Source organism: Molothrus ater, chromosome 1, assembly GCF_012460135.2.
Source record: "Molothrus ater isolate BHLD 08-10-18 breed brown headed cowbird chromosome 1, BPBGC_Mater_1.1, whole genome shotgun sequence".
Lineage (NCBI taxonomy): Eukaryota > Metazoa > Chordata > Aves > Passeriformes > Icteridae > Molothrus > Molothrus ater.
The window spans coordinates 20354524-20374618 of record NC_050478.2 but is presented as its reverse complement, the minus strand read 5'-3'; the positions used below and the strand labels follow the sequence as shown (position 1 = coordinate 20374618).

The window sequence follows — 20095 nt, the reverse complement described above, 5'->3', positions numbered from 1 at the left end:
TTAGCAGGAGAATGGAGAGTGGATATGGTGAGAGTCCTTTGAGAGAGAGGAAGGAGAAAACCCCAAAGAAATTTAAAAAATAAAAATTGATGAGATCGGAGAAGCACAGCTTGTGATGAAGTGACAATAAAGGGATTGAAATAAATGGGGGGAAAAGATCAAAGAAGTAAATGCTATTTCCTCAGTTGCAGACTTCAAGAAGTCGCAAGATTAACATCAAAAATAATACTTTTTAAATGTGCTCCCAGGTTTCTGAGCCCTTAGGCAACGTTTGGAAAATGGTTTCAAGACTCTCTACATTTGTAAGGACTTTAGGGACTTACATTCGTAAGGAATATAAGCCTTCATTTTTTTCTAATGACAGCTTGTTTTGTAACTAAATTATAAAATTTTAAAACCATGGACTTAAAGAGTAAGAACCAAATAATCCAAGACACTAAAAATTATGCATATTGGCTACACTACTTGCTTGCTTTCATTAAGCCATTAACTGATGGGGAGGGGAGAAAAGTGAATGTGCCTTGTTGTTTCACCTTTGAAAACTGTCTCCTGGTGCATGTGGCTGTCTGTGCACCTCTGCTTCTACATTTCAAATCTTCTTTTCTGAATAACTTCAGCAAGTAACTTAGATATTGCAGCACATTACTGCCTTCATGATTTCAAGATTTCTGGGAAGTAATGGAAACAGTGACAACAGGTGAAATGTGTTAGTGCCATTTAGAAAGTTGACAGTATCTATTCCATTTTTTTTTGTGTCAAAGACTATGCAGAGCCTCATTTTTATTTATTTTTTTCTTTCTGAAGTGAGTTTGTATCTCTGAAAGCATTCTGGAATACATCTTTCAAAGATGCAAATACCTGAAAAGGAGACTTCCATTTATCAAGAAGAAAAGGAAAATGAGGTTTGAGTTTGCTCTCCAGTTGGAATTTGCTCTCCAGTTGTGAGCAGCTTTAGCACTGTCTGTCCAGAAATTTCTGCAAAATTTGTATGAAAAGTCTTACAGAAAAGCCATATAGCATATAGATTTAGTCACTGCTGTCAAATTTCTATATTTAATCAGGAGTTATTATAGAAATACTCCTTTTAAAGTAATAACAGTGTCACATGAGGATTATATCAGAGAACTGTTTGTATCTCTTATGGTTATGACCTAAATTATCTATATTTAGAGCACATCACAGATCTGAATACCTGTGACTTCACATTTTGTACTGTGAACTTCAAGATTTAGTCAGTCATGAATACATACAGGTAACAATATAAGCTTCAATATTGTGGCCTTTTAGATCTGTGCAACATTTTTCCATGGTAAAATACTCCCATTTTAAAAGCTGATTACACATCAGAGGAAGAAAAAAGAAAAAAGAAAAACTCTTTGCCATGGTCTTAGTCTATTTGTGCTCACATACCTTATTCTTGTAAGTATTTACTGTGCTGGTAATTTTGTATTTTTAAAGAAGATACTTACCATTTCCTCCTTGAATGTGTTACTCAAGATTTCTGTCTTGCCAGCTTCTCGCTTGAGACTGGTTCTTCAATGTGATATTCTTTACACTTGGAAGTTATATATGTGATTTCTTAATTACCCTTTGTGATGCTTGGTCATTTTTTGTCCAGGACTAATGTCAAATGAAAGACAATTTGATTATTGCATTAAAGTAATGGCTTTCACAATTGATAGGTTTATCATGTTATTTGCAAAGGTTACTAATGGAAATACCAGCATTGCATGAAGGACAGTAACCCTTCTAAATGGGAATTGATCATATAATCATATACTTGGATATCTAATTTAAATTCAAGAATCTTGCATTAAATACAAAATTGTTACTGGTAAATTAACGTGATGTAAAAAGAGTAGTTTTCTGCTTTTAGCACTCTTGTTTCATTATCACATTTTTATGAAGATTTTTATTTTAAATTAGCAATAAATATTCTTTCAAAGCAGCTGGTTTATCACACTTTGAAAACAGTCAATTAGTTATTTATGTTCTCCTGTCCTGAGAGTACCTTAGAGAACACTTCACTATTAGTTTTTACCCTATAGATTATTGTACGTTAATGAATTGCGCTTCCAATTTTCCTGGAACTTTCTGATGGATATAGAAGTTGTCTGCCAAGATATCTCAGGAGCAAAATTGAGCATCTGACTCAGCACAGATTTAGATAAAACTTCTACAGAAGACTGAGAAGATTAACTTTCTCTGAAATACAATAATTTCTGGAAAGTGATTGTTATTATTTCTTCTTATGTAACTTAAGTAAAGTGATTCTTACACTTTTCTAAAAGGAGTTTGCTAGTTAATTTGATTCAAACCTATGAATTTCTAATCCAAATCAGTTTTTAAGCATCACTGAGGGCAAGAAGTCTGCAATTTTTGATTGGTACAACTTAGTCACAATTTGAAACAAGTTAATGAAATAAAAATTTAGAGCCTGTAGCAGAATTTCAATTTTTACATTAGAGAGAGAAAATATATAATAGAAGATTGTTCAAAAGGCAGGGCAGAAAGGCTGGAGATCTGTCATTCATGGACTGCTTACCCAATCAGTTGATAGTGAATTAGCTTGCTTCCATCAGCAGCCTTTCCCACGCCATAACCAAGGCTGGGAAGCAGCAATTCTCCTAACAGTTTTACTGGAAATTTTGCTTAGTCTCAACCCTAAACTGTCTTGTTGGGTAAGATCCTGCGTAGTATTTTCCTACATAATTCAATAATGCACATACTACATGATCAATTTTGTATTTTAGCTGAATTATACAGGAAGGTGGGAAGTTCTGCGCCTGACTAGAGGGAGGAGGCTCCCAGGAGGCCGAGCAGGTGCAGCCTCCAGGAGCTGCTGCTGTGGGGACATGATGGCAGGGCAGCACCAGAGGACAGCCACCCTGTCCCTTGGGGCAGCAGCCTCCTGTGCCCAAGGGAGCTGGGCTTCCTCCTTCCTCACCTTGCCATGTCACTATTTATGAGCTCCATTAAGTTCAATAAGGATTCAGTATCTTGAGTTTTGGTCAATACAAACAAAAATACAGAAATTCCTCAGGTTTTTTGGAGTTCTTACTTGCGTTTTTCACTTAAGTAATTTGTTGTCATGGTGTGCTGTGCTGTTCATTCTTCCTTGGACATGAATGTGGAAAATGGCCATGCTTCAATACACTTTAAGAGGAGGGGTTTTACACCACCCTTGCTGAAAGGGTGGTGGAAAACCAAGACTGATACTGCTCATTGTAACTTAACCAGGGAATCACATTAACTTCTGAGTTAACTGAGCAAACTGAATTCTCTAAGCTCATGTGGTGTTGGCAGGATGTCCCAACACTGCAACCATAAAATACTAGCTCAAAAAATGGTGTTAACTTCTGTCCTCTCTGAAACCAGGGAGCCAGGAGTGAGCAGGGATATGATACTGAATGGAGAACAACAATTGGTGAGAGCACTGCAGTGAACAGTGTGATTTCTGAGGAACAGGACTGCCAGAGAGTGCAGCCAGGTTGGAAACACTGAAGTTTGACTGGACAGTGGAGAGGGATTGTGATTTTTCCCTCTACAGCCTGTTAGCAAGGGGAGCAATAGAGGTTTTGGCTGCAGCTTTGCCCTAACCTGGAGGAATGGAGTTAGCACAGTGAAATCCAGGAGCCTGTTGGGAACTTCTCTAAACTGCAGAAAGGTCTGTGAGGGCCAAGAGAATGCCTGTAGTTAAAGATGGAGAGATCCTGGATGTCCTGGTGGAAAGAGGGAAGATATTCTAGGTGAAGGGCCACAGTATTCTTTTCAAACACAAGAACTAGTGAAGTTTGTAGGAGTGGCAGATGTGAACTGGCATGTCTTCATTGCCACCTTCATTTCTGTCCTCTGGCTGGGAGCACAGTTGCCCTGTATTGTAAGTTGCCCATAAAGGTAACAGAAAAATTGCACATCTTTTGTTGCACATGTTAAAAAAAAATGGATACTGTAAGGTTAAGATATTGTAATATTGTGTGTTCAAAGTATCTGCTTTATCCTGTACCTCAAAGACATCAATTACTTGGGAATGTTCTCATTTGCCTCTGTATGTAAAGGAAAGGGTAGCAATTTCTATGCCTAAGAAGCTTTTCGTCCTTTCCTTCATATGCATTGCTCATTTGCTCAAATGCTAGGTTTGGCTTAACATGGGAGTTTACTTTCCTGGCCTTTTGGCCTTTTTCTATTCTTGGCACTGAGTACAAGTTGTTGGGTTTTTTTAATAATGAGCTGATTTATTTTTTTTTTAAAGTCAGACATTTATATTTTGGATTTAATTTAACTGGTTACTTATGTGTAAGATGAAGATGGAAAAAGAAAGCAGCAGATTTATGCCACTGTGATCTAATAAACAAGTTCATTTATAATTTGTAAAGAAAAAGTTTAAAAAATGAAAGGTAAGATATTTGCAATACTTGAAACAGTTCATGAAATGCTGATGGGAGAGAAATGACAAGGCCAGGGAATCTAATGGCTTGTGAGGTTATGGGAAGCGAAAGCTAGTCAGCTACCATTACCCTCTGGTTGACCACTTTGATATGGTGAACAAAAAGGTTAAAGGTTTCATGTTTTTTGCTTCTTCCCTTTTCCTTCTGGGAACAATTGCATCCCTTTTCTTGGCTGGATCAGCAGTAGTGTCCTGACCTCATGAGGCATTTTCCCAGGAATTAAAGTCCCCTCCCTCTGTTCCCTGCCCTCCTGTGTCCCATGGGATGGTGCATCTCTCAGCAGCCTGACTAAATATCCCCCTCAGAGTAGGAGGGTGTGTCTTCCAAGGACTTTTCACTGGGCTTGGTAGGATTTTCTCCTTCCAGAGAAGACACAGTATTTATGATAAAGGATCTTCTGGGTGCTTGTCTCTGCTGTGCTTTTAAAAGCTATAAGCTTTTCCTAAGCCTCTCAGGGGTTAGTGGGTCAGCCATGGCTTCTGCTTCCCGGGGAATTCATTGGTTGGTGTTGATGTTAACAGTTCCAATCTGGTATAATGTACTAAGCCAGGGAAAGGCGGTGAGCTCTTCACTGCTTGAAACAAGGCAGAAAAACACTCTCAAAGGTGGCTTGAAAGAACATAGCTTTTTCACAGAATGTCTTTATGTTACCTGTTGTAAGTTTAATGTTTAACTGAATTTGATATTTAGGATAAAAAATGTAGTTTACATACTCTGGATCTTTTTTCACATTGACCTCCTTTTTGTTGAAGCTGTTGTGTTATTGGACTACCCCAAAGTTCTCCAATGCCACTATTAAGTGCTGGTTTTACGTGACTTTGCCTTTTCATTGCTTGTGAAGTGTGGTGACATTTGTGTTTTGGTTGCACTGTTTGCACATTTGCTTTTATCTGTTCAGCTATCATCACAAAATTCAAGAGTTCTTGCTATTAATATTAGACTTCTACACCCTCTATCAAATGATAAAGTAAAAGACTGAAAACTTCGTGGGTGCAGAGGTTATGGTGTGTGGGAAGGCTACTTGGATGAGCACCAGAGCACAGTCATGGATACCCAGCATAAAAGTCTCACACTTTTCCTTTGGTTTACTGCTTTTCCATAGTTTCATGTGATTCTGAAGATCTGAACAAAGAAAAGTACAGTCTCAATGCAAAGACCATTGTAAACAAACACCCCATTGTTCTTTCTGAAATCAGAAATGGCCAATTTGATCCTGTGCAAGAAAAGGGAAAAAAAAAAAAAAAAAGAAGAAAAACTTTGAGCAAGTACACTGGTTCTGGTAAATCAGAAAGGCTTGGGCTTTGGGGGATTTATGAGAACATCAAGTTACATGGCCAGAACACATTATACTGAGCTGGACTATAAAAAGGGGGAATACTTCCAACTTAAACTCTGTAACTTTTGCCTTTGACTTGTTGCATAAAATGAGGATAAATAAAAGGAATTAACCTACAGCTGTAACTGATGAGAAATGCTCATCGGTGTTTGTTTTTTACCTCCAATCACAAAAATACAAAGAGCTGGAAAAAGATAAGAGTTTATATTGGATTTTTTTTTAAAGTATTTCTTTCTTTTTAGTGTTATGCAACAAAAAACCCCAAATCAGTTTACAGGGTGACAGACTTGCTGCCTGAGCAGCACATTGCTGCTTCTGTCCTGGCAGTGTAGCCAGGGCCAACCCTGCCATCTAGGGTTGTGTTTGCCAGGGTTCCTTTGTTTGATGACACTTGGCTGCAGTGCTGTAGCCAGGGAGGATGGAGGCATGACAGAAATGTCTGACTGAGGCCAGGAGATGTTTCATCAAAATGCCTCAGCTACTTTGGAAGCTGCATTTCACTGTGACACTGAATTTTTAAAGATTCTGGTTGCTTCCCAGATTTTCCTTTCTCTCTGTGGCCCCTGGGTCTATCATATACACATTTTAGCAAGAAGGGATGCCAAGCAATGTGGAACACAAACAGTTTTGCACTTTGGATATGCTTGCGCCTTTCCTTTGTTGCTTGGCACAGCAGTTGAAGGTGATGGGGAGAAGCACTGATGAAAAAGGAGGTGGGAAACTGAATTTTAAAATCTATTTTGAGCAATAGCCTCTGTCCTTACTTTGCTGGCTGCTGTGTTTTTGCCAGCTGGGGAGACCTGTGTAGTAATCATGTCAGAGTTAAAGCTAAAGGCCACACCTACCACTATCTCCTCCTAATGATTTTCCCCCTGGGCAGTGCTGAGATGCAGGGCAGTACCAGCTCGTGTGTTGGGGCTGCTTCCAGAGGCTCAACAAACTCAGTCAGCTGCTGCTCAAAGAAAAGTGTTAGGACAGAATCCCACCAATTTCTCTCCTAACACACTCTTTCACAGTTTAGGCTGTCTCGCTCCTTCTCTTTTCTTTGCCTATTTATTTATTTATTTTTCCTCTCAGACAGTTTTTTTCAGTCTTCAGGGTGTTTTAAATGTCACATTTCTGGCTGGTGTAAACGTGTTTTATGAGTGAGTTCTAACACTTCCCTGTCTGGGCTGTGGAGGCCAAGTCATCATTACCTGACCCTCTGTGTTCTCTTCCCTGCAGCAGATAATCCTGAACAAAATGCCCTCTGAAGGGCCACCTTTTCCACCTCTTTTGGCCTTTCCCCTGGCTGTTTCTTGAGAGTGTGGGCCTTGAAGCCACTACACTGCCTGGTATTTCTAGGAATGGGACCAGCCTAGTAGTATCTCACCCCTGATGCTTTGCTTTCTTGCCTTAGGTTTTGAGGGTTGACTCTGCAGGCAAATCTGAATACCCATGTTAACTTCTTGGTAATGTCCTTTGGGCTCAGCAATCCAAGATGTTTTACTGTTTTTCTAGCTCCTTTGAGCTTCCATTTCCTGACAGAGTTCCCACTTAGTTTCTGTCTTTTTGTGGTCTTCTAGCTCACCTGCCACCATTGTAGTTGGCTTGGCTTGTTTCTCTTCCCTACAAATACAGGCAACCTCCTTAGATCCTGGGAGGGATCTAGGAGGGCTTTATGGGCCACTTTTGTGCACTTTCTGTGTCTCAGTAAGTTGCTGCCTGATCTGACTTACTATAGGTGGCTTCTTCTCTAAGTAGTCTTTAAGGCTTGTTTCTGCCCAACAACGTAATAACTTGTTCAGTTGAAATAAACCCCACCTTTTCTCTTTTAAATATTTTCTTCTGTCACTCTGGGTCTAGTCTTTTTTTTTTTTTCTCATGTTCTCTCTACATCACTGTGAGATGAAAATGAATGCTTATATAAATTTTTTATATATAGCACTTAGATGCCACATTATTGAAAACATGAGAAGTTCATTGAGTACCAGAAAAAGGTAATTAACTAATCCAAAATATATGTGTATGGAGCTTTCTTGCTTTGGGGACAAAAGGTAGTTAAAAATAGTTCTTTAGAAATACCTCAGTTCATAGAAAAAATATTATGAGATATGCAATAGCGGAGATTTACAGTGCTCTTGACTCCATGATGTACAGCATGAGGTTGACCAAGTGGAAGCAGTGAATCTGAGAGAGTTTGAATGTTTTGTGAATGTAAAGTTCTGCTGTCCATTGCCCTATGGTTGATCCTCCCTCCCTCCTTCCCTCTCTCCCTCAGTAATATTAAATGACCACACTTTTGACATAGCAGCTGGAAAAGGATGGAGATAAAGTCCAAAATTAAAAGAGTTAAGTAAAGTTTGACTTTTTTTTTAATAAACTTATGTAAATGTGAAAAAGCTCAGAGAGTAAAATAAAATTAAGATTTAAAGATATTTCAGGACATTTCCAAGAAGCCTGTTCTTCTACACACCTTATAGGTATTTGTGTAACTTTTTCTTGCAACCTCTGAAAGTTAGAAAATAAGTAATTTTCTTTGTTCTCCCTGCCATTTTCTACACCTCCCATCATCATTGTTGTTCCTGGCCAAATCGTTAGTCTTCTTCCTTCAACCTTGTCTTGAAGTGCTGTCCTCAAGACAGTGCAGCACTGCTGCATGAGGCCCCAGACCCTCTCAGATGGATTGTTTAGGAGCAGTGTGGGCTGTATTCTTGCCTGGTCATCTTCTGTGGGGTACTGACTTGTACATGAGTAACAGTCATTCCTAATTGAGGTCCAGTTCATAAATCCTGTCATTAGGACAGCCATTGAATCTTTGTTTCTCTGTTTCTTTCATACAAAGTTGATGAGTGTCTGGTCATTTACATCTATCCTTATAAATTGTGCTCAGTTTTTTCATTCAGCTAATTCTTCCAGTTTAGAAATATATAATTTTATGCTGATTTTTCCCCTATTTGTTTCCTCTATTGGTTATGAACTGTCCATCTTTTTTTATATAGTTTAGTTTGTGCTTATGCCTTTAAAATTATTTCCGTGAGGACCTGTTACTTTCCTGAACTAACTTTTTCCTTGAGTTGCTTATACTTGATGCACTGCAAGTATATTAAAATCTGCTTTCATATAGACAGTTGTATTTATTCCCCTTTCATCAATCTTTCCTGACTGATGTTACTCTTGCCCTGCTTGATTCCATTCTTCATAAATGTCTACATAGTTTACAGATGCCATTAGGACAATGAACTCTATTTATATAATTGGTAATTATTCAAATAAAACCCTTAGCATCTTCTTCAGGCTTGATTGCTAATAATGTGTGTCTTTCATGTCCCTTCCTTGGGTTGTTTGTTTTGGCTTTTTTGCTGATTTTATCCTTAAATCAGAGAGTTTCAGTGGTCTATCTCACAGTGCATTTTGAACTTCAGAGAGGGCCTGTATATTTGTTGTTCTAGACAACATATTTTTTCTCCTATCTCTGGATAGGAAATGTTATCTTCTTCATGTAAATTCTGATTATGCAGTTACTACACAACTCTGTTAAGACATGATTATGCAGTGGACTTCCACTTCATTTAGTTACCATATTGTTGAGAATGCAAAGTGACAAAAAATGGTTCGTGTAAATTGTTTAGTGATACCTAAAGAGATAATTTTCTTCAGTTTTTAACTGGACACTGATTAATTAGGTGCACCATCTGTATTTTTTCATGTGAAACCAGTCTTTATAAACCCATTATGAAATCAAACACTATTAAATAACTGTTATTTTACAGTGACTATTTGAAAATTTAAGATAATATTGCATTAAATTAATATAAAAATTATGAAGGTGTGTAAAGTTAATATAGGGTTTATATTCATTTATTTTAAGTAATTTTTAATTCTCATTGTGCAGAAAAGGATTCATTTTAGATGAAAACAAGTAAAAAATGCCTTTATCTTCCAGTGTCTGACTCAAAAAATGATACAGCTATGAAATATTAGAAATTTTGACTTTGGTATCAATCAACCAATTTTAAAAGTTCTTCATGCTAGCAAAAAAGAGTATTTCTTTGGGATGAAATACAAATTTAAAGCAGGTTTAAAATATGTAATTTAATTAATAACACACTAGTTTTATTGTATTTTATTTTCCTATTTTCTGCATCTTGAATGAAGCTTTTATTCACAAAACCCAAAACATTTAACAGCATTGCAGCTCAATATTCTACTCTTAAGGTTCACTCCAGTTTCTTAATGTATTTAAGTAAATACAGAAGTAAAATATGGCTATTAAAAAAACTAATTTAAATTTAAAAAAAATAAAGAGCAGAAGTCCACCATCTGTTTTCCTGTATCCCTGGTATCACTTTGTTTGCATGGGTTATGCCATAAAGCCATTTACAAACTTCTGATTGGCTACCAGCAATTCACAAAGGATTATAGATCTTGGAGTATAGCCATGGATTTTATATAATTTTGATACTAGAGGAAAGATACAGAATTTTTAAATTGCTCTTTTAGAAGCTTTAGAAGTATGCAGAATTTAGTAGCTTATTAGGGAGCCATATTTGGTGTCCAGTAATGTTTTGTATTGCACATAAAAAGGCGTTGGTTCAGAGTGTGTTGAGGCTCGCTGATGTGCACAAACTGCCCCACCAGATCCAGAGTGTGCATCACCTCTTCCTAGGGATAGGGACTTTGGGGGAAAAATCAGAAAAAAATGGGAGACAGAGGAAAAAAGGCAAGGGGAGACTCTGGTCAGCCAGCTGGAGAAAGAACTGATCCCCTGCTGAGTGTCCTCATCATCCTCTGGGTGCTCTCCCCTCTACAGTATGTGGCAATGAGAAAGAAACTAAATTTTGAATTTCTTTGATATGATCTAAATCCTATAAAATAAAAGGCAAGGCAGTTTGGAGGCTGGAGGAGAGAAGACCTGATTCTCATACCAGTGGCAGTCACTTCCCAGGAGAACCTGCTGCAGCAACACATTCAGGCAGGTAAAATCCTGTGAGATGCTGAGAATGTAAATAGCAGCTGCTTATGAATAACGCACTTGTATGTGTACTACCTGTTGTGTGTGGAGAAAACATCTGTGTGCAGGGCTGATTCCCTGGTCAGACTGAGCACAGGCTGCCCCACTGGCATTGGTTCAGCCTGAGGAGTGCATACCCACAGAAAATTCAGTCCACTCAGCCAAGAAAAGTACAGTAAATTAAAAAACTCTAGAAACCCAAATTAGAATTCTTACTGCCGCTTTGCATTTTGATGCCATGTCTTTTTCCTTACGAAGAGAAAAATTGTTGCAATTTTGTGTCATTTTATTTCATGTTTTTATAATAACTCTTGCTACATCCAGCCTGGAATTAAACCTTAGCAGTTCTATGGCTATAATAAGAGTAAGGTTTATTGCCAGCTAATGTTTCATCTGCTGGCTAGATGACTAGCTGTGCACCAGCTGTATAATATATTCTGTAAGGATATCATCATCACAGCACTTCACTCCTCATCTCATACACCCACCAGGAGACATGTTTTATCTTGTGCTCTGAGCAAGGAATACAAATGAGATGTCTCAAGGAAAAGTAAATAAGAATATTAGGAAATATTAAAGTAAATAAGAATATTAGGAAGTATTAAAGAGAAGTAATTCTGATTTTAGCTTGTTAGTGTGAGAGACTGTTTTTGGACAGGGATGAGATGAGAGCTCCCACAAATCTTTAGGTGATGGACTGCTTTTGGCACAGCTCAGACAGAATGGCCCAAAGCCCAGCTTTTAGATGTTCCTTTGTTGGCTTCTCCCCTGCATGGTTCTTCCTTGGTTCCTGGCCTATATCAGAGAAGCCCTAGTTCTGCTCTAGGCTAATTCTAAACCTTTGGAAGAATTTTTTCTGGCAGAAGGGCATCTCCAGAACATATGAGCAAGGCCATGGCTCCTCCTGTACCAGGGCAGGGGAACCGCAGTGCAGCAGCTGTGCTGCTGCTAAACCTCCTGGGAGCTCCTTCATTCAAAGAGAGGGAGCTGGTGCTCACTGGTCTCCCACATGTGCACAGGCACAGTGGTGGCCAGGCTGAGGAGTCAAGAATTGAGCTTTTGCCCAAAGCAAAAAAGGAAGATTACAATATACAAGAGAAACAAGATACAGGAGAATTATAATAGATGAAGTTTTTGATGTAAAATTTATTTTACTTATTATTATTTATTATTAAAAATTACTTATGTTATTCTTCCGAAATTATTATATTTGTCCTAATAGTTTATAAGTTTTGTATCACCTTCATGTAAACTTTGTTTTTTTAAAGAAAAATTAAAAATTTTAGATAACACTACATTTCTCATTAGCTTTGCTTTGAAAAGCTCTAGTTCCTGAGTCTCACAGTTGTTCTGCTTCCAGCAAATATTTGAACATCAGAGCCAAAGTGTGCCTTGGCTCTAGTGCTCTGCATCTTACAGAATATTAAACCATTTGCAGTCTGTTAATTCTGTGCTGGAAGTTGCAAGGAGTTTTTGGCAATGGATATAAAGATTTCAGTCATACTGATGGTGTTTGAAAATGTCAGGGTAACACTGGAAAGGCATTGCTGGGATGATCCTTTTGTTGTTTATTTTAACTAAACATAGAAAATTGCACATACACATGTAATTAAATAGAAAAACATATAAACCATGTATACAATGTCAGGTGCTCCAAAGGTAGAAAATTACATATTCAAAGTGTTTTGTGCTATCTTATCTTTCCTGTGCAGATATATAAATCTATAGACTTTACTGTCTAGTCTGATAATATTTAACAAGTAGTTGTTGATTTTTTTTTTCTCCTTTGTTGTCATGGGATTGGTGCATTAGCTCCCTGCTTGGGGGATAAAGATGGGCAAAACGTTCATGGCATTTTAAAAAGAGAGAAATCATCCCTTAGAGACCACTTGCTTTTCCTCTTTTGAACTGGGAATTTGATGGCAAAACATGAATCCATTGAAAGGTTCTTGGATGCTATGGAGAGCTCCTTGTGTTTCGCACATTGTTGGTTTTTTTGCAAGGAAAGAGCCTCCTGTATGCAAGTCAGATACAGAATCTATTGCTCTCTACAACGATCTGAGAGGAGGTTGGTCTCTTCTCCCAGGCAACCAGTGACAGGACAAGAGGAAATGGCAGGGGAGGTTCAAGTTGGACATCAGGAAGAATTTTTCACTGAAAGAGTGCTCAGGCATTGGAATGGTCTACCCAGTGAAGTGGCGGAGCCACCATTCCTGGAAGTGCTCAAGAAATGACTGGGCGTGGCACTTAATGCTGTGGTTTAGAGGAGAAGGTGGTGTTTGGTCTCAGTGGTCTTGGAGGTCTTCTCCAGCCTTAATGCTTCTGTGATTCTATAGTGCTGAGATGGGAGAAAATACATTACTGTAAGGTTAATGGTTGAACAATAATACTGTACGCAGTGAGGTCTAAGTTAAAGATACACCACCACCATTCCCCTAAGGTAAAGGTAGCCTCATTTTCACTTTTCCCGAGTCTGGGATGTTTAACTTTCAAGTTTAACAAATACTCATTTACCATAGCTTTGACTGTGAAGTGAATATGTGCTCTGTCTTTATGTAATCTGCATCTATGTTGTCAGGGAGATTTGAAGTATAGATGCCATTTTAATTTAAAAACGAGAAGTATCTCAGATAGTGCAAGACTTACATAAACAATAGATATCCAGGTGAGGCATAAGGTAACATAAACTATGGCCATAAAATGTAATAATTTGAAAGGGGCAAGAGCCTTGAGGCAGCTGTAGTGTTTATCATATCCTCACATAACTTCTCAGTTTTAGTTCAGTGTCTGAGTTAAGAGCTAATAGAACATTTGGCTTTTCAGACTTTAAAATATCATCCTTGGAACATATAGCCATGTAATTCCTGGAAACAGAGCAGTCTAGCTACAAAATGTATGTTTTGAATAAAGGAAGAATTTTTCAGCAGTTTCTTAGAAAACATGCTTAAAATATTATATAAAAGTGAAACATTTTAATAAACATTAACCTTTGGCTCTAGCAGTTGTAGAGACTTTCTGATCCAATAAAAAAAAAAAATGCAGAATTATTTAAATACTGGAACCAGCAAAAAAACTTGCATGAATAACACTGAAATAAGAAACAGTTTAGGCAAAGCAGCATTTTTTAAGAGATTTTGGTAATAGTCTTCATTTTTAACCATTGCATTGCTGATGTATTTAGTGTTTACTTAGCTTTCTGTGTCACAGAACTTTGCTTTTCCTGGTAAATTTTTGTTTGTGAAGAGCCTGAAAATGTTACTGCAGATCTTTTCTCTATGTGAACTTCAGTTTATCCAAAAAAGCTAAGATCTGCTAAAATGCTGTCTCATAAGCCTAAGATGTCTCATAAGCATAAAACGTCCTCATTGTGACATTGAAAAAAGAACTTGAAATCCCAGCACAGTATTTTTATTGCAAATGACAGTTTTCATCTGTTGGCTTTTGCTGCCAGAATAAGCATGTTTTCAGTAAGCACAAACAGACTTTTTCAGCTGTGCCGGTTTCCAGCGGTTCCTGTTTACTCCCCAAGTGGGTGGTATGGAAGAGCCACCTTTCTGGCGCACTTGCATGCAGACAACACATGGCCACCATCGAGTTTTGGCATTATGCTCTAATAAAAAAAGATCCTGCTCATATGAGAAAGCTTGGTGTGCGTCAGTACAGCTATTTCAGTCGTTGCTGCCTCCTGAGCTGAATGTCAACCGACATTGGTGACTCTATTAAAATACGATTTCGTAAAAGGAAGTAAGAAACATGACTTTCAAGCTGTGTGTGAAGATGAGCTAAAATAGTAACAAAAGTATCTCTGGAGAGTACTAGAGGACAAAAAAAATTTCTCTGAAATCTACCTATTGTTTAGAAAAATTGGATCTGGCAGACTATTTTTTGTACCAGCTGGATGTGTTAAATTTTCCTTCTCTTCAGCATTGAGTGCAGGCATTGCTGTAGGAGGGATTCCAAGGAACTGGAAGGATTCAAAGGTTTCCTCAGAAAATATCTCCAGTGATCCTCGATCCTAAGGAAAGTCAGAATTAATCTTTTATAGCTGAGTTTCCATGCAGCAGCCCTTACAGCCCATGTTGAGTCCGAGCGGGAAGGTGATGGCGCGGGGTCCTCGCGCGACAGGCACCAGTCCTCGCTGGCTGCTCTTGCAGGAGGCACCAGAGAGGAGCAGTTGTGGCGTGTCCTAGGCAAGAATTAGGTGAGCCAACCCTTTGTAAAGTAGCAGACCAAGCTCTGGTAATGGCTGGACATTGTTCACGTTGCCCTAATTTTGGAAACAGATGGGAAAATGTAGTCAGATCAAATAATTTTGTGTTAAACTACTTCTCTCCCAGATCCTTCTGAAGGGATCTGTGCTATCCAAAGCCATTATAATTCAGAAGATTTTGGATGTCATTATACCACTGTACTTAGGCCGCTACTAATTAACTACAGTTGTACTGTGTTTTTTCTCATACTGTACTTCTCAGCTCCTTCACTTCATTGGAAGTCTTGAATACAGCATAAACCCTCTTTTTAGACCACTGCTTAGGGGATAAATACAGGCAAAACATTAAATGACATTTTAAAAAGAGAGAAATCATCCCTTAGAGACCACTTGCTTTTCCTCTTTTGAACTGGGAACTTGATGGCAAAAAATGAATCCATTGAAAGGTTCTTGGATGCTATGGAGAGCTCCTTGTGTGCTCCACTTAAAATTAAAACTGGTAATTGATAAATTCTACTTGTAATAACACTTCATTTTGCTCATACTGGACTACAAAACGAAGTACCTTTTTTCCATTATGGATTTCTATGTTCCTCACTCATTGATATGTGAGAGAACCATAGTTCCTGTATGTTTTTTTCACAACCATGGTGGTCAAATACTGGAGGAAGATGCACAGAAAGGTTATGTTGTTCTGTCCTTGGAGGTATTTAAGACTCACTGGGGCACAGCCCTGAGCAGCCTGATTAAACAAACCTGTTTTGGGCAGGGGTTGGACTCAGAGACACCAGAGGCTCCTTCCTACCTCAGTTATTCTGTGGTTTTGGCTTCCTCCCAGGCTTGTTTGGTACACACACCTATGACTGTAAAGGAAGGCCTGGTCGTTGCTGGGAAGTTGTATTTTTGATTGCTGCTTTTAGTGACAGCAGCTGTATGTGCTCCTAATTTTCTGTTGGGACATTCATGAATTGTCACTGCTTCCTTAGCAATGAGATTGCTGAGCAGATGCTCTTGTTAGAAATTGGACAATTTCTTACTTGTCATGAGGCTCCAGAAATAATCAGCATTTAGAACAAAAATTTCCTGTAAATTTTTTTGTGTTCTCAGGTGGGTTATGAGTTTTCTTTCTTGTGTAATGGGTGCATAAATTAGTGTACAAAGTAAAAAAAGGACAAAAGTTCTTTTATTATTTTTGCATTTGCATTTTCAAGCTGCTTTTGTGACAGTATAGGTTTCATAGCGTTGTAAATTTCTCTATAAGAGAAATAAAAATAATGTAATTCTGTGAAATATAGAGGTTTTGAACTGCTTCTGCTTTATATATATTTGACTCTATGTCATTAGCAGGGCAAAATAAAGTGAGATGTTTTCAACACAGCAGTCATTAGGCCATCACAGTGCTATTGATCTTTGTCCTTCGTGGAGTATTAATATTTTTAATGGCACAAACACTGTGTACAGGGCTACTCTGTGAAAAAAGTGCTGAACATAGGTCATCATCTGTCACATTTGCTACCCATTAAGTCTTACTAGTGGAAAGTTCAGTAGTAGTAATCACCTTTCCTCAGATGAAAGAAATGGTGTGACTTTTTAAATTTTCATGAGTGCAAACTTGTTAGTGATTTGAGAGACACCCATTATATTCATCACCCAAGAGAAGAATAATTCCTTACACTCAGGATAAGGCTGCATGCATGTGTGAAAAGTGGATAGGATGAAGAATGAGTAGCTTTATGTAGAAATAGGGAGGGAGTGAACTTTCTGAGACACGTTTTCTGAACTGTAACACAGACACAGCTTTGACAAGCATTTTTTTGAAATGGTAGCTGTAATCATTTTCTGAGTCAGTTCTTGTCTTAGCTGGCATTGCCTTCGTAAAGGTGCATTCTGATTTCATTTAAACTGTGTAAATACAGAGGTGCCTCTACTGTGGGAATGATGTGACAGAATAAGAGGGAAGATGGATCAGAGATCCTAGATCAAGCCCAAGTGTAGACAGAAATGGTTTGGAGAATGCTTTCATCAGTTTTTCTACACCCTGATAGTGGATGAGGAATAGAGATACTTTGATTATCAACCAACAATTCCAAAATTCGTGGCCATGAGGGAGATGACCTGTTCTGTGAGCAAATTCCATAACAGAATTTTCCTCTTTGCCTGAGACTCCCAGGGGTTGCCTCCACTGGGTTTATGGAACAGTATAAAAAATCTGAAATCAGTTAAAGGGAAAAAAAAGGTCCTGTCATGTATTAAGTACATAACTAGAGAACAGATTGTATTATTTTGCTCTGTTATTGAGTGAAATATTTATTGAATGCAAATTCAGCCAAGCAAGTACAAACTTGTTTAAACTGACAAATTGACCGAGGCAGATACAATGTGCAAATTCTCATGTTTACATTCAATACAAGTTAATGATGGCACAAGGAAATATAAGTAGTAAAGTATAATAATACTGTAAATAGTATGAAATTAGTAATGAGAGTTGGTATGAAGATGTGTAAAGTAAATATAATTGGTAAAGGAAGAGGTGAGATCCAAATAGAAAAAGAGAAAATTGAGTAACGTTGCTCTAGATACACTTTAATTTATGTACATTACAAAAGTGTACAGCCAAAGTTGGTTAAACAGTTGTTGACTAAGGTTTTGTTGATTTATAGACTGAATTTATATCAGAATCTGAAACTGGTTCATGAAGAACTCACTCCAGAGTGTGTTCCCTGCTGCCCCCATGGTATAGATGATAGTAATGTGGTCTGATTGTTTGCTCTCCCTGTAGGTTTATTCAACTGGTCGAGTGCTGTACTTCTACCAGAGAAAAAAAAGAAAAACAAGATGAAAGTGTTCATTTTGAAGATAAATGAACTTTTCCAGGCTACTTTGTTTCTCTGTAGAGACATGACATGTTAAACTGTTCAACATCTGGGAGCATTTGTCCCTGTGGATTAACTGAGTGCTAAACTGCCATCCCATTTTCATGGAGACTCCCATTATTATTAGGGAATGAACAGCAAGTGCTTAACTGTTTTGACCCAGTCTCATTTCAGAACTGCTGGATATGTAAGCAAATGCTAAATACATTGTCAAATATACATATGCATGTGTCAATATTTTTATTTTTTTATTTACATAAGACCCTAATTACATAACAACTGGGCTTTTTTAGTTCAAGACAATGTAGTTCAGGAAAAGTACTTAATTGATAGTGCTATGAAACCTTCAGAATTATTTATTTATGTAAAAAGGCTAGCATTTAGCTTCTATAAATTAATTAGTTTTAAATATTCAATTAGGTGAATTATTGTAGTCTAATCCCATGATAATTTAGTCTCCCTTTGTACCAGTGTGGCAAGTATCTAAAATGGGACACACCATTTCTGTGAATGTCTGTAACTCAATGTTCTGCTTTGTTTTTCTGATCATAGTTTTACATTTTTTTAATGGCAGAGAATGACAGAGAACTTTCACCTGCTACTGTTCTTTCATGTTAAGATAGTTCTGGAGTAGTTTCCATTGTATTCTTTTTCTTGGGTAGTCAGGTGTTGTCTTCTAACAGGAAATTTTAGATCACGTCTAAGAAGTATGTCAAGGACATTAACTTCCTGGAGATGTCGGTTTGTTGCAATGCTGCCAAGATTTTAAAGATTTATCTTTAGTCAACCTAAAGTCATTCATCCACTGTTACTTTTAGGAGCAAGTCACAGTGGTTAAGCAATTTTTTTTTTATTTCCTAGAGGATATAGCAATGTGAGAATGGATAAGCAAGCATACTATCCCTCCTATCAGGGCTTGGCACAGATTGTTCCTTAATAGATCCATTCCTGTTCTGAAATACATTTCTACAGTGACAGGTCACTGCCATACAAATGGTCATTCTTAATAACAGGGAATGATTTACTTGATTATTTACTATTTGATGGTAAGTATTGCTTAGGAGATTTGACAATTCAGTGATTATTCATATCTGTATTTTGAGTGTTGAAATTAGTAATAGCATAGAAAGCATCAACTCTGTTAGTCTGAATTCTAACTCTGTTAGAATTTTTACATTCAGGAATATTTTGAGGTTTTGTATGAATATTTAAATCCAGTAATTTATAGGGTCCTTTATTTTTAAGGAAGATTCATGATATTACTGAATCCAGTGCCTGTGTGACTCCTTTTTTTGTGACATGACTAGTTCTGTAATAGTTTGGTATCTATAATGTAGGGTAATAGTGGAAGTAACATTGAGAAAATTATAGAGGAGATCATTAAGATACAAATTTGAGCTGTTAGGAAGTGGAAATTCCCATTTTATCACCACTACAAGATATTTTAATTGATGTGGAGAAATCACCAAACTTTAGTTTTGGATTACTGTTCTCACAAATGCCCAGTTTCAGAAGTGTAATCATGAATACATAATCAAATCAGGATGCCCTTCTAACAGTTTATCTGGTTATGACAAATTAGGCTAAAGGTTCAGCCTGGGGCAGGACAGTGGTGGGTTCTAGTGTGCTAATCTCTGTGGAGAGAGCAAGCTCAAGCTGTTGTTTAGCCTAGAATAAATCAGAAAAAATGCTGTTCTCCTGTAAAATAGGTTGTACCTTTGAGAAGAGGAAAGGAAGCCCTTGGTAGCTGTAGTCTGGGCTGAGCTGGATGGCGCCTTCTGTTACCATACCTGTGCAGAGAGGTGCTCAGCACGGGTGGTGCTGGTAAGGAGAAGCTGTGCAGATGTGGGGCTTCTGTGTGACTCTTCTGGCAACTGCTTCTTGAAAACAAAACTTGGGAAAATTCTCTAACTTACTGAGTCAGCTAGCAGCATAAGAAAGAGTTAGGGAAATGAACAGATCTCTCTGTGGCTGGTATTTGGTAATGACACGATGATCTCAAGGCACATTGCTCCACTTTCAGAGTGCAGTGAGGTGACTTGCTTAGGGGTTCCTGGTAACTGTTGGCACTTCTTCTCCAAATTTTCAATTTCCCCAAATAGTTCTTGGGGGCTGAGGCTGTGAGGGCTACACTTGGAGCAGCCTTAGAATGCTCCTGACATGACCAGCACATGGCTGCCCAGACAAGAATGGTGTGGAAGGAGCAATGTTGGTGCAGTGCCATGCTCCCTTTGC

The 20095-nt window shown here is 37.9% G+C and overlaps 1 protein-coding gene across 9 annotated transcripts in view; it reads left to right on the top strand.

Moving 5' to 3' along the window:
• CACNB2 (calcium voltage-gated channel auxiliary subunit beta 2) overlaps nucleotides 1–20095 on the top strand; it is a 246214-nt gene that overhangs the window by 179185 nt on the left and 46934 nt on the right. The gene's annotated exons all lie outside the window — the stretch shown is intronic.